At 44.1% G+C, this 15,949-nt stretch overlaps 1 protein-coding gene across 1 annotated transcript in view; it reads right to left on the bottom strand.

The window, feature by feature from the left end:
- Aen (apoptosis enhancing nuclease) overlaps positions 1 to 15,949 on the bottom strand; it is a 467,932-nt gene that overhangs the window by 199,146 nt on the left and 252,837 nt on the right. The window lies entirely within an intron of this gene.

Below are 15,949 nucleotides of genomic sequence, written 5' to 3'. Positions count from 1 at the left end.
CTGGTTGTCATGGATTAACTCTGGAACATTCCCCATAGGCTTATGTTCTAGGTTCTTGTCTCCAGCCTGTGGCTGTATTTGATCATGTTGGAGTTTTAAGGGGCTGGGCCTAGCCCTGGCTGGCAGAAGTGGCCAAGTTAGGATGGTTCTCTTCACCTCTGGTTCTAGCCACAGTCTTCACTTCATAAAGAATTCAACAACATCCATCACAGGCTGCTGCTGCCACAGATGGAACTACTGTGTTGTGTTTCCCTCATCCCCCATGATGATGGACCGAAACCCTGAGCCAAAATAACATGTCCCTCCCTTAGGTTAATTCTGTCCAGTATTTTTTTTTAATTTTTAGATTTATTTATTTATTATGTGTACAGTGTTTTGCCTGCATGTATGCCTGCAGGTCAGAGGAAGGCAACCAGGTCTCATTACAGATGGTTGTGAGCCACCATGTGGTTGCTAGGAATTGAACTCAGGACCTTTGGAAGAGCAGGCAGTACTCTTTACCACTGAGCCATCTCTCCAGCCCCTGTCTAGTATTTTTGTTATGGATGAGAATAGGCTAACAAGGCCTCTGTCTTCTTTGGATTGTTAGCCTGTATCTCCATGAGAAACAACTTGGTTGACTGGAGACAGGTGATGATACACAATTGCTTCTGGTTTTAGCTGTAGGTTTTTCTGTCAAAGACACTGCTCTTTCAAGTTTACTGAGCCGATTCCTTTCTGCCACAACATTTACAGTGAAGTTGTACCTCTCAGCGGCAACAATGAAGAGTCTTTGGTCATAGTCTGGCATCCCCAACATTCAGGTTGATTTTCAAACACTTGGCAACACTGTAGTTCATTCATTGTGCTGCAAGATTCTCTGGGTTGTGGAAGTTGCATGCTGTCATGTGTCTGTGACTCCAGTGTCACACAAAGCAATGACATTGTTTCAAAACTTCTCTGTGCTGCACTTAGATAACTAACCACTCTTCTTCCTCAGGTTCTGGCAATCACTGATATGGTTGATTTGTTTGTTTTTGGTTTTTTAGACATGTAGTCTTATGTATTACAGGCTATGTAGCCAAGAGTGACCTGAACTCCTGGTTCTTTTGTTTTTTTCCTCCCAAACACTGGGATTACAGGCATGTACCAATATTGCCTACACGCCTGTTTTTATGAGGTACTGGGATCATGCATAACAGGAAAAAACTATGTCAACTCCAGTCCCCACCCCCTTTTTTGAGACAGGGTATCACTATATAGGTGACTATGTAGACCAGGCTGACCTTGAACTTGTGGTGGTCATCCTGCCTCTGCCTTCCAAGTGCTGGCATAACAGATGTGAACAACCATGTCTGGGTAATTGATTGGTGTGTGTGTGTGTGTGTGTGTGTGTGTGTGTGTGTGTGTGTGTGTGTGTGTGTGTGTGAATCCCTATAGCTTTCCTTTATCCAGAAAGCAAAACAGGCAAAACTATGGAACTGTAGCCATCATTGTCTGTCTTCTTTACTAAGCATAATAAATTTAAGATTCATATACTTTCTATGAATTGATGCCTTGGTCCATTTTATCACAGAATCCTATCCACCTTTATTCCTTGTATGCTTTTACCACAGCATCCTGGCTGTCTCTATGATGGGATTCTTGCATGAAGATACTGAGGCTTAGTTTCAGGAAGCCTTTTTGTTTGAACTGGCATTGACTCAGCTCATGCCTGAAGCTGGAACCTTAACACAATTTTAGTTCCCTTGTATCTTAATACAGTAAACTCATTTTCATTGGTTACTTTGTGGCTATACAGTTTTGACACTTAGTCTACATGACTGTAACATGGTTGCCATGACATTAAGACCCTAAAGCAGCAGGAAAGTAACAGGGTTGTCATAACATTGAGGGCACAGGGATGTGATAAGATATACTCATACACTGACACTAAGCCTTGTTGTCTCTCCTTTGTTCTGAGGGGACCCTAAGCATACTTCTGGGTTTTGCTATGTTGTAGATATTTGTTTATAAGTTTTGTGTTAAAATAAATTTCATCTCACTTGGGCAAAGGGAATTTGTAATTCGCAATTGTTCCTGAATCACATGGAAAATCCATGGTTCATTTATAAGACACTGGCAAACCATCTTCCAGAATGGCTGCACCATTTTGCATTCTCACAGTTTATAAATGAAAGTCCCCACTGTTCCACAGCCTTGCCATCATGTGGTATGGTCAAGTTAATTTTGTTTGTTTTCCATTTCAACAGATGTGCACCACCAGGAATTCGCTATTCTGCTAGGCTGGTCAGTCAATGAGCTCTGGGGATCGGTCAGTCTCGGTTCTCTGAAGCATTAGGGTTACAGACATGAAGGCTGGGGATCTGAATTCAGGTCCCCATGTACCAGGCATTCTTTCTTTCTTCCTCTTCCCCTTCTCCTCCTCCTTTTTCTCCTTCTCCTTCTTGAGACAGGGTTTATTTGTGTAGCACTGGCTATGCTGAAACTTGCTCTGTAGACCAGGCAGGCCTTGAACTCACAGAGATACACCTGCCTCTGCCTCCTCAGTGCTGGGGCTAAAGGTGTGCACCATCACTGCCCACCTAAAGGTGCCCTAATTTTCAGTGTTTTCATTATATTTCCTTTTTGTAACACAATGCCCAAGACAATCTTTTTTTTTTTTTGAGACAGGGCTCTGTGTAACCCTGGCTATCTTGGAACTTGTTCTGTAACAGGCTGGCCTCAATCTCAGAGATCTATCTGCCTCTGCCTCCCGAGTGCTGGGCAGCACCACTGCCCAGCCAAGACAGTCACCATCCGGAAGGAGGGAAAGCCTATCTGGGCTCATGGTCTCAGGTGTTTCAGTTCATGTTTACATGGCCCTGTTGCTTTGGGCCTGTGGTGAGCCAGAAAGTGTGTATTGGGCAGAGGAATATGATCATCTCTTAGCATCTGGATTTTGCTTTTGACAGTACAGTCTAGAATCCCACCACCAAACAAGGCCATATAGATTTTCTTCTAGAAGTTTCCATATTACTTGGTGTAAAGATTTTCTTTTGGCCATGTGACCATAGTATTTCTGTTTAAAGTTAGGTGACTCAATAGGGTTTTTTTTTTTTTTTTTTTTTTTTTTTTTCTGGGCTGAAGCTTTTGTTTCCTGAGCCCCTAGGAAAGCTGCTCCCTTGTTAACAAAGGCTCAGAGTAACCGTTAACCCATCGGGGAGGGCTTTGCTGGCCACTGTCCCTCATGTGACAGTACCCTGTTACCTTCATTGTGGCATTTACTTCACCTAAAAATGTCTCTCCCATCTCCCCTCTCTCTTTCTTTCTCAGGGTTTGGCCTTCAAATTCAGATGTTTTTGCTCAGCTTTCCAAGTGCTGAGATTCAGGAATCTCCCAGAAGCTGAAAAACACGTTCAAATCTTTTGTTATTCACTGGTAGGACCCAAACCCAGGGCCATGGACAAGCTCAGTATCTCTGTAGCACCTCCCACTCTCACACATAGAAGCTCCGGCCGCCCCGAGGATGACAGTTTCCTATGATGATGACCAGTTCCAAGAATGTCGGTGGAATTAAACAACCAACCATACAATTATCTAAAATTCTTCATCATTTCTGAGCCTGCAGCTCAGAGACGTGGCAACTTGCAGGACTGAAACTTAGCCCACTAAATAATACACTTTTCATCTCCCCTAACACCCTGAACAGCACAGTTCTTCTGTTTCTATGAATTTGATCACTTTAGATGCCTCATATAACTGAAATCATGGTTCATACAACATTTGTTCCTTTTGGGACTCTCCTTTTCTTTCTCCAGGCTGCCCTGGAACTCACTGATACCTTCCAAATGCTGGAATCAAAGGTGTGTGCTGCCATGCCTGGCCCCTTCTTTTTCTTCCTTTCCAGAAAAGATTTATTTTTATTATTTTAAAATTACATATATCTGGGGCCTGAAGAGATGGCTCAGAGGTTAAGAGCACTGGCTGCTCTTCCAGACGTCCTGAGTTCAATTCCCAGCAACCACATGGTGGCTCACAAATATCTATAATGAGATCTATGCCCTCTTCTGTTGTGCAGGCAGAACACTGTATACATAATATAATAAATACATCTTTAAAAATTACATATATCTCTCTATTCACATGTCCATGGAGGCTTTGAGTGTTCCTGGAGCTGGAGTTACAGGCGGTTGTGAGTTGCCCAGTGTGGGTGCTGGGAACTGAACTTAGATCTGCAGGGAAAGAGAAGATACACATTTTTAGTTGCCGAGCCACCTTTCCACCCACTTTATTTCTTGAGACATGGTTTCATGTAGCCCAGGCTGGCTTTGAACTTGCTACAGAGCCAAGGATGACTTTCTTTGCACGGTCCTTAGTGTGTGCAGTTGCATGTGTGTGAGTGACCTTGGCAGTTGTTCCTCCAGTTGCTCTTCTTGTGTGTCTTTTATTTTATCTGTATGGATGTGTACCTTCATGAGTTTGTGTGCACCATGTGCACGAGGGTGTCCTCAGAGGACAGAGGGTGTTGCATCCTCTGGAACTGGAGTTGCAGATCTTTGGGAGCCACCTGAGGTGGGTATGGGGAACCAACTTCAAATCTTCTGTAAAAGCAGTAAGTGTTTTTAAGCACTGAGTTATCTATCTCTCTAGCCTTTGTTTTCTTGAGACAAGGTCTCAAAGTCCTTTAGCCTGGAACTCAGCAAATAGACTAGCTGGGACGGCCAGAGGGCCCAGTGGTTTCCACCGGCCCAGTCCTGGGATTACAACATGTGTCATGATGCCATGGATTTTTGTTTGTTCACTTTATGGTTCTGGGGCTTGGATTCATCCTTATGCCTATAAGGTGTCTTAGTTACTGTTCTACCACTTTGAAAAGACATCACAACCAAAGCCACTTAGAGAAGACTTTATTGGGGCTTATAGTATTAGAGGTGAGTCCCCAGCCATCGTGACATGGAGCAGCAAGGCAGTAGGTAGGCAAGCAGGACACTGGAGTGGCATCTGAGAGATAGAGAGGGGGAGGGGAGGAGGGAGGAAGGGAGAGCACCAACTGGGTGGCATGGGCTTTTGAAACTTCAAAAGCCACTCTATTGACACACCTCCAACAATGCCACACCTCCTAATCCTTCCCAAACAGTTTCACCAACTGGGGACAAAGCATTGACCTACAGGAGCCTCTAGAGTCATTGTCACTCAAGTCACCACATAAACAAGCTCTTTACCACAAGCTTTCCCCAGTCTCCCCCCCTCCCCAGTCTAGAACTTCTGATTCTTCAGGTTCCACCTCCCAAGTGCTCCGCACCATAGCTGGTTTATTAATTCTGTCTTGACTTTTTACATGGAAGTGATTTTTAAATTTTACGGCATATGTGTGCGTATGTATGCATGCACACTTTGTGAAGTCAGGGCTCTCCTCCACCTTTACCTGGGACCCAGGGACTGAATCTTTTACTTGTTGAACTAGCTCACTGGCCCACACAGAGGTACTTTCCTAACTGTGCTGTTTGGCATCTCAGAGCATCTGGACAGACATTCCAGACTGCCAGTTCTCACATGTAAATATCTATATCTTGGCTCCCTTTTATAGCTCTACCATGGTCTGTCACAGCAAGTTTGTTCAGCTGTCCTCCTCTAGGTTTCTGGGGCTGTAATCAATTCTTCAAAACCTTAAACAGTGGTATTATGTACCTCTTTTATATTGGGTCAGGTATGATGGTGTATGCCTTTGCTTCCAGTAGTCAGGAAGCAGAGTCTGGAGGATCTCTGTGAGTTCAAGTGCAGCCTGGTCTACAAAGTGAGTTCCAGGCCAACTAGGTCCACACAGTGGAACTCTGATATAAATAAATAAAATCTTAGTTGGGCAGTGGTGGTGCGCACATTTAATCCCAGCAATTAAGAGGCAGAGGCAGGCAGATTTCTGTGAGTTCGAGGCCAGCCTGGTCTACACAGTGAGTTCCAGGACACACTCCAAAGCTACAGAGAAACCCTGTATTGAAAAACAAAAATAACAACAAAATCTGAAGGTTTATGGAGAGTGTCCACAGACAACCTAATCAAATCTAGCATTCCTGACATCCTGATGCTGGGGACAAGAAGTCCTCAGGCTGAGGAAATGCCATTCGCTGGGCTGCCTAAAGGTCAGATTACACACACCCCTCCTTCTGCATGCCTCCCTTTGCCTGCTATCAGTTCTGGATCCCAAGGCCAAGGTCTGTCCTCTCTCAGTGAGTCTGTCTACTGGTTCTAACATTTGCAGAATCACTTTTTTAAATACAGGTGCTCAGGCTCAGCCCAGGGATTCTGACATAATTGTTCTGGGGAAGGAGCTTGATCCTGAGTGGGTTAAACACAGATGTTAATGTCCGCTGTTACTTCATTGACCACATACTCAGTGAGTGTTTGCTGAGTGACTCAGTTATTGAATGAGTCTGAATGAGGTAACTGGGCAAGACTGCAGCCGGTGGTGGCAGAAAGCTGATGAGGACGCTAGGAACCCTCTTCTGCAGGAATAAGGGCATTCTCTGGCCAGGGCACTTGCTATGTAGCCAAGGATGACCTTGAACTCCATATTTAGTATGTGAGATGGAGTTCTAAAGATTACTTTTTCTTCCTTTCTTCCTTCCTTCCTTTCTTTCTCTCTCAGTCTTGGGGCTTGAATGTCCGGCTTCTCCCTAAGTTTCCCAGGCTAGCCCTGAAGACATTGTGCATCCCAAGTAGACCTTGAACATTTCTTTTTCTTTCTTTCTTTCTTTCTTTCTTTCTTTCTTTCTTTTAATTTTTTTTGTTTGTTTTGTTTTGTTTTTGAGACAGGGTTTCTTTGTGTAACCCTGGCTGTCCTGGAACTTGCTCTGTAGACCAGGCTGGCCTCAAACTCAGAGATCCACCTGCCTCTGCCTCTTGAGTGCTGGGATTAAAGGTATGTGCCACCACCACTTGAGCAGGCCTTGAACTTTTAATTGCCTGCCTCAGGCTCCAAAGCAACAGAAATGATAAACTTGTACCACTAGGACCAGCTAAGAACTATAGTTACTTTTACTAAGATATAATTCATATGGCATGCATATTTCAGGGGCTTCTAATACACTGCTATGTGACAAAACTTTTCCTGGGGAGATGTAATACATGTATCTACTCACCCCAGATAGGGAAACCATGACAGACCAAAGTACAGATATCACGAAGTCCAACTTGGTGAACCAGTGAGTTTTATTGGGGTTATTTTCAGGAGTATGGGTGAGGGGTTACTTACAGTAGTAGAAATGACTCAAAGATATCTCCCAAACCTGCCTCAGCATGGGTGACAGCTTACAAAATCTGGAACAAACTGCATAGTTTGCAGGCAGCTCACCAGGTTGGAGAGTGTCCCAAGTGACTCAGTTGCTCTAAACCTTCCCCAGGCAGCTGTTAGGCTTCTGCTTCTGCCAGGCAGTGGGTCTGGTCCGCTTGCCTGAGAGTCTGCTTTGCAGCCCTGCTTCCTTCCCCACAGGACAGAAACCCTCTGCATTAATGGCTTACTCTGGCAGTCAGGGGCCCAGTGAATCTGGTTAGTTTCTGGGACTTCCTGAGGCTATTTTGAGTTGTTTACCTTCCTGCTCTTAAAGGAGCTTCCTACAAAATGGAAGGTTTCAATTCCGGAGGAAACTGTTATATATATATAAAATGTTTGTAGTTGGTGTCTGTAAAAGTCAGAAGTCACCAAATCTAGAAGCTGAGAAAGGAGATTGTGAGCCAACCATATGGCTGCTGGGAACTGGACCTGGGACCTCTACTAGAGCAGCATGTGCTTTCAACTGCCGAGCCATCTGTCTAGCCCTGGACATTTCATATAAGTGATATGCAAAACATTTCCCCTAAAATTTATTGAAGCACACACACCAAGGTGGTGGTGGCTCATACCTTTAATCCCAGCACTTGGGTGGCAGAGGCAGGCCTCTGAGTTCAAGGCCAGCTAGGTCCACCTGGCAAGTTCCAGGGCAGCCAGGGTTACACAAAGAAATCCTGTTTTGAAAAAGAAACAAAAACAAACAAACAAAGCAAACAAAAACATGCTTAGCATACACCAGTCACTGGCTTCAATCCCAGAACAATAAATATACATATACTTATATAATTCGTGTAAGTACATGTGTCACATGTATAGTCTCAGCATCAAATGAAGGCAGCATTTTTTTAGGGCTGGCTATTGTCTTTTGTAGCCCATTTGCCCCAGCCTCATGCATGCTAGGATCACTGAGGCTTTGCAGCTGGCTTCTCTCACTGGGATAATATTTTCAAGGTCCATCGGTATTGTAGCTGGAGGATTCCTGCACAGAGGGGTTCCCTTCCAGACCCTGGATGAGGTACAAACAACACCCAGACACCTGTTCTCACAGAGATCCTTTATTAAGTGGGAAAGAAAAGTTTAAGTGGCTGCTTTCCAATTCAGAAAAACAGCAGCAAATGACCCTGTAGCTGTAAGTTTTAAGAGGAGAAAAGGGGGAGGTCTGTGTTAGAATGGGCTGAGAGGTGGTGGTAAAGGCGATAAGGGATGAGGGAAGGGGGGGAGGGGACAAGGGAAAGGAGGCAGGGATCAAAAGGACAAAGGTCTGCCTCTCCATACAGAGGGACTGACAAGGCACATAAGCAAATGACAGTTTATAAAGGTAAAGGGGGAAACCAGGTGTTAGGATGAGCTATTTAATTTTAATTAGGCATGTTAATTAGGTGAGTCAAAGGGGCCTCCTGATTGCTTGACTTTGATAGTCAGCCTCAGGAGGAGGAAGGGACCAAATAAGACTAGACCTTGGTGGTTACTTTAGGAATATAATCTAACAGTTTTTTTTTTTTTTTTTTTTTTTTTTTTTAAGCAAGGCAGAGAGAATGGGGTAGAAGGGCAAGGCCTGCTGGAGACACATGCTCTAGTGGGCTAGCGTCCCTTCAGTAGCGCGTGTCTGTATCCCATTCCCCTTTATGGTTGAATAGTATTCCACAACATAGGTATGGTCTATTCGTTAGTCAATGGATATTTGGGTTTGGTTGAGCCTTTGACTGTTACTAACTTTCACTATATGTACTATAGGTTGATCTTGATCCTCCTGCCTCAGCTTCCAGAGCACTGAAAATGTGGACTTGCGGTGTCATCCCCAGCTGAAGAGGTGTGTGTGTAGAGTGAAAGTGCATGAATATGCATGTGTGTCATTTTTACTTTTGAGACAAAGTCCCTTGGCCTCAAACTTGCCATTTAGGTGAGGATGACCTTGAATTTCCTATCCTCTTGTCTTTATTTCCCAAATGCTAGGATTATGAGGATGCTTTGCTGTGGCCAGTTTAGAAAATGTGTATTCACTTTATTTTACATTTATGTTTATTTTTATGTATATGGATGCTTTGTCTGTCTATCTGTATGTGTGCCACTTCTATGCCTTGTGCCCACAGAGGCTGGAAGAAGGCATTGATCCCTTAGAACTGGAGTTAGATACTGTTGTGAGCCACTATATGAATGAATGTGAGAATCAATGCCAAGTCCTCTGCAAGAGCAGCCAGTGCTCCTAACTGCTGAGCCATCCATCTCCAGCCCAGAAATAATACACACACACATATACACACTTTTCAGTATTTAAGACTGTACAGAACCCTGTGCATGCTAGGCCAATACCATACCACTGAGTTATCCCCTTACTGTAAAATATCTCTACTGCTCAGGCCAGAACTGGATATCTGTTTGAATGTCTGTATGGCATCTGTGTAAGCACAGTGTGTGTGTATTTTAGGGAACTCTTACTGTAAAACTTGTCCATGCTTGGTGTTGGTGGCACATGCCTTTTTTCAGTCCCAGCACTCAGGAGGCAGAGGCAGGCAGATCTCTGTGAGTTCGAGTCCAGCCTGGTCTACAGAGCTAATTCCAGGACAGGCTCCAAAGCTACACAGAGAAACCCTGCTTCGAAAAACCAACCAACCAAGCAAACAAAACAAAAAGCAACAACAAAACAACAACAACAAAACCACTTGTCTATGATGTGTACATAACCATTTTGTTTGCTTCAGAGTCCAACCATATGAACTCAGCAGTGATTCGTGGACTCCTTCTCCTGTTTTTGTCTGATGTACACTGAAATTTGGTCATACTTACTAAGTAAATAGTTTGTACTCTTCTAAATCTTAGGGAATTCGAAGAATTCTTTCTTTCTTCATTTCTGGGGGTTGAACCAAGGTCTTTCCAATTCCAGACAAGGGTTCTACCACTGAGCTGTACCCAGACGTCTGACAGAGGCTGTCATACCCCCAGTGTGAGCACTGACAAACCTCACTATGGATTTTCTCAGATGCCTTCCCCCATTCTTGTTGGGGAGGGTGACCTAAGGCCTGTTTGAGATCTGGATTTAGCTAAGGACTGGACTCAGGATCAGGCTTGGTGGCCCCAGCATTAAGAAGGTGGGCACATGGAAAACAAGTTATAGATCAACCTGGACTACACAGTGACTTGAAGTCAAGCCTGGACTACATAGAGTCCAACAAACGAAACGAAACAAAACAAAACAAAACAAAGCCAGACTTTGGTAGAAACCTGCTTTCTAGGCTGAAGTTGGAACCAGCTTGTTTTGGGGTTGTGCTAATGGATGTCTTCATTCTTAGTCAGCTCTTGAAGTGGTTCTTGGGCCCCTGAGGTGGGAGGGAGGAGACTTTTTCATGTATCACAGAACAAGCATTTGTCTTGGTTATTTCTTCTTGCACTTAAAAAGGAGCCTAAGCCCAATTTGGTTGAGAGCTTCCGATGGGAGAAAAATACCTAGCCCACTGATTTGATTTGTGACATGTGGATGTTAAGCTGTTATGTTTTTGTGTGTGGCACTATCAGTCGGGACCTTATGCATGCTAGGAGAGCACTCTGTCACTGAAGCACACTCCTAGTCTGATATGAAGCTTTTTAAAAAGGTAGTGACAATTGGATAGATTATAGTTTTGTTGTTCATGCAAAATCAATGTTGTCTTATTTAGATTTCCTTGTCTGTCTCAAAGCCTGGAGCTACTTTGTAGGGGAGACAGAAAAATTAAAAAACTTTTCCATATGAAGGCAGTTTCACCCAAACATGCTTTCTGTAGCACAGATTTCTATCAAGGGAGGAAATAACACAGATGCCCTGTTCCTTCTCAGTTGTAACCATTACCTTCTTCAGCTTCTCAGGTGACTCAGGAGTTTTCTTTGGAGTAGTGTCTTGAGGAGCTGTCTCTGTAAAGCAATTATTAAAGCTGGTAAATCAGCCAAGTCATATGTGACCCCTCCCTCTCCCTCTCCACATCCTGCATGGCTTTGGACATGACCTGATTGGGCTGACAACAAAGGAATGAAGGAAGAATGGACACACAGACCCTCACAGACAAGCTGGGATTGGGTGGGTGGTGCTCACTCCAATGGGACAGAAGCAGCCACTCCCTAACCTGGAACCTTACCTTTTTTCTTATGCACTGGGGAAGGGGTAGAAGGCAGGCCAGCAGTCCCAGGTCACAGTTGTCTGGGAGGAGGAAGCTGCAGTAGCTGGTTTGGGCACACACTGCCAACACTTGCACTCAGACCAGGGGAAGGCTTTCCCACCCCTCTCGGCCTCACCCCAGGTGAAAGCTTCAGCAGGAGACATTGAGGGTTTCATGGGTCTGAGGCATGGCTGGACCCACATCAAGCAATACACTCAGGACTTCGTACTCTTTACACATTCGCTCATGGCTTCTTTCTTTGAGACAAGGTGTCATGTGGCCCAGGATGGCCATGTACATGTATCCAAGGATGACTTCTCACCTCTACCCCTAGAGCAAGATTATAGATGTGGACACCATGGTCCATTTACTCAGTGCTAGGACTTGAGCCCAGGGCTTAGTGTGTGTTAGGCAAGCACTCTCTCAACTGAGCTGCATGCTCAGTGCTATTATAACCCCTTAACCCCTTACTTTGGCAACACAAATACTTTTTTTTTTTTTGGTTTTTTGAGACAGGGTTCCTCTGTGGCTTTGGAGCCTGTCCTGGAACTAGTTCTTGTAGACAGGCTGGTCTCGAACTCACAGAGATCCACCTGCCTCTGCCTCGAGTGCTGAGATTAAAGGCATGTGCCACATACAAATTCTTACTATGATACTTTGCCCCTCCTCCACCCCCTACCCCCCCCCCCAAAAAAAAAAGGAAAGAAAAAGACTCCAGCACCAAAAGGGTCAGGGTGCTAAGGATACAGTTCATACATCTCAGAGGTGTTTGCTTCGCATTATCTTTACGAAAATAATATAAAATAACAAATAAGTAAATAGATGAAGTGCCATTGTTTGGGTTGTTGAGATGGGTGAAGGGGGCCTGCCACCAAATTTGATGAGTTGAGTTCAATCTCCAGAACCTCCTTATTGGAAGGAGAGAACCAACTCCTTAACGTTGTCCTCAGGCCTCAGCAAGTGTGCTATGGCATGAGGTATAGGACCCAGTATGGGCCCCCCAGGCACCTTGAGCTAAGCCTGACAACTTGTACTCTTGACCCTGTTGTTTTCCACTGTGCTGTGAGTCAGTATATAAGCCCACCACATCACCTCAATAAATGGCATTCGGCATTCCGACATTGCTGTTGAACGAATGACCTGCTGCCTTGTCTCTTATTTCAATCTCTAGGCCTTCGTCCGATTCGTGGAACAGATTGTATCACTGGCTCTACAATGAGTGAGTCCCTTTTCCCAAACAAACCAACAAACAAGGAAAGAAAGTGCAACTTAAAAAGAGAGATTTGTGTGTAGTAATCTTGTGTCCTGCAGCCTTGTTCACCATGTCCATGAGCTTTTATAGTTACTTTCTGTATGTGGATTCTTTAGAATTTTCTAGGTATAAGATCATGTGATCTGTGAATAGCAATAGCGGTAATTTTACTTCCTTCTTTTCTACCTGTATGTATTTTTTGGTTCTGACCTGATTGTCCAAGTTCCCATCTCTTTTATAACTTTAGAGGAAGTGGCTGAGTAGAAACCCTTGTTTTGTTCTTGGCCTTACCCACTCACTGATGGTATCAGCTGTGTTTGTTTATAGTCATCTAGGACCTTGGAGGAAGCTTCCTTTACTCCCAGTGTGCTGAATGCTTTGTCATGGAGTGTCGTTGAATATTATTAATGCTTTTCCTTTGCTTGGCAAGTTTTTTTGTCCCTTTGGAGCAGAACTTTAACTTTTAAAGATTTATTTTATTTTATGTGTATCAGTGTTTTGTTTATATGCACGTCAGTGTATCACATGCATGCATTTCCCTCAGAGGCCAGTAGATGGTGCTGGATCCCCTGGAACTGGAGTTACAGAGGGTTGTGAGCCACCTTGAGGGTGATGGGAGTTGAAGCCTGGTCCTCAGCAAGAGCAACCAGTGATAGTCACAGCCAAGCCACCTCTCCAGGTTCCCACCTCTTCCTCTTCCTTCTTTCTTCTTTTTCTTCTTCTTCACCAGTTGAAGAGTCATTTATTTTTGTGTCCCCAGTGAGGCATCTTTTTGATGGCTTTATAATAGCTACCCTGTAACATTTTGTGCTCAGTACAAAACCAGATTTGGACTTCCAGTCCTAAGTGGTCAGCATTGATGCTGAGTTCCTGTTCTCTCTCTAGTTTACATTTTCCGTGTTATTTTAAAGTTGTTTTAAATTTGTGTTCAGGAAAATGCACTTTTTGGTGTACAGTTCTATAACTTTTTCCCCCCTTTGTCAGGGGACTATAATATAATCACAAAATTCCTCCATTCCCTTCCTCTCTCCAAGCTCTCCCGTATAAATCATGGCCTTGTGTGTGTGTGTGTGTGTGTGTGTGTGTGTGTGTGTGTGTGTGTGTGTATCCCAGGGATAACCTGCTTAGTATGTATGTTTTCACATGTATGTTTTCAGGGCTGATCATTTGGTACTGGATAACCAGTTGCTGTGCTATCTAGTCATCTGGAGATGACTATTTCTCCTACTCCAGCATTTCTTAGGGATCTGTAGTTCTTTGTGTAGGGCTGAAGCCTCATGGGCTTTCCCTAGTCCACTTTGGCCCATCTTTTGGTATTGTCCTTATTCAGCTCATGGTTAGATAGTCATGTTGGTGAGGTTTTATGGGTGTAGCTTCTGACATTACTAGGAGACAAAATCTTACAGCAAACTCGGCAATCCTCAGGCTCTGATTGTACTATGCCTTGGGTGTGTTATTTCCCATCCTGTCCTGTTCCCACTTCTAAAACGTTCCCTGAGCCTTAGGTATGGGAGTGGCTTACAGTTGTATCCATTAGGCCTGGGCTCCACAACTACATTTTAATTGGTTATGGTTTCCTGTAATGATCTCCATCTGTTGCAAAGAGAAGTTTAATTGATAAGGAAGGAAGACTACAGTAATCTGTGGGTTTAAGGACAAATATTGAGAGTTCAATTAGGGGTTATGCTGGTTTAGTAAAGTGGTGGTTGTAGGTTCTCCAAGGTCCATGACTTGACTAGCACTGAGTAGTTTGCTATGTTTTCAGTACCAGGCATGGTTTCACCTCTTGTTGAGAGGGGTCTTAAGTTCAATTGGATAATTGCTGGTTACCATTAAGGTATAAGTGCCACTATTGTGCCCATAGTTATCATGCCATGCTGGACATTGTTGTGGTTTGTAGGCATCATAGCTGAGTAGGACTGTTGGTTGCTTCCCTTCTTTTCAAGTTTGCATGGTACCTTCTGATAGTCCTCAGGGAGGAGGGATTCAGGTTCCAGGTCATAAGCCTCTGACCCCTGTTCCTGCAGGACATGGTGTCTTCATCAATAGAGACTTACCTTTCACCTCTGGGATTCACCCTCCCCTCCTTTTTTGAGACAAGGTCTCATGTAGCCTAGGCTAACCTTAAACTTGTTATATAGCCAAGGATAGTCTTAAACCCATGATCAACCTGAGACACCTCCCAAGTGCTGGGGTTACAGACATGCACCCAACACACCAGGCTTCTTTCAGAACAGTTTTAAGAAGTGTGTCCTAACAGTATCACGGCCCACCTAGATCTGTGTGCAGCTAGCACAGGAGCTGTGTGACTGCTTTTTTTCAACTTCACTACTCTGACTGGAATACTATTACTAATACCTAGTGTAAACAGATCACACTTGACCGGGATAGAAGTAAGGAACCCATGGCCAGTCAGTAGTGACAAGCTCCTGTCCTTCAGGCTCAGATTTCTTTCCCTTTGTCAGCCCCATAATACTCATTTCCTTGCAATCGAGGTACCTTCTAGTGACAAGGCTGTTCCTTTTACTTGTCACCAAGACCTAAAATTTTACATTGTCATCATCATTATTTTGTACTTATTACTTTGAGGCAGGGTTTCCCATAGCCCAAGTTGGATTTCCAACTCCTTATCTAGCTGAGGGTGATCTTGAACTCTTGGTCTGATTTTCTCCACCTCCCAAGTGTAGGCAAGAAACTTTATTAATTGTCATTGTACTGGGGGCTGGACAGATGGCTCAGAGGTTAAGAGTACTGGCTGCTCTTACAGAGGTCCTGAGTTCAATTCCCAGCAACCATATGGTGGTTCAGAACCATCTGTAATGAGATCTGGTCCCCTCTTCCGGCACACATAAAGGCAGACACTGTATACATAATAAATCAATCTTTAAAAAAATGTCATTGTATGATCATCATCATTGCATGCAGGTGTGTGGGCACACATGTACCACTGTGGGGGTGTGACAGTCAGGGGACAGTTTTACGGAGTTGGGCTCTCTGCTCCTGTCTGCTTTCCCAAGTGTTTCTGTGGGATTGAACCAAGGCTGTCATATTTGCTTTATCCACTGAGCCATCTTCTCATCCAGATATTTATCTTTATTTACTTTTGAGACAGGGTCTTACTCTGTTGCTCAGGGTAGGTGAGGGCTCACTGTGTAGTTCAAGCTGGCCTTGGACTTCCATCTTCCTGTCTTAGCATCCAGAGTGCTGGGATTATAGACCATACCCGGTCAAAATCCTAAAATATTTTTTATTTGGAACTTTTACACAAGTTTGCCATTTTTTTTTCTT

This window comes from Phodopus roborovskii, unplaced genomic scaffold (assembly GCF_943737965.1).
Source record: "Phodopus roborovskii unplaced genomic scaffold, PHOROB, whole genome shotgun sequence".
Classification (NCBI taxonomy): domain Eukaryota; kingdom Metazoa; phylum Chordata; class Mammalia; order Rodentia; family Cricetidae; genus Phodopus; species Phodopus roborovskii.
The sequence above is the reverse complement of the archived record's forward strand: the minus strand, read 5'-3'. Positions and strand labels throughout refer to the sequence as shown.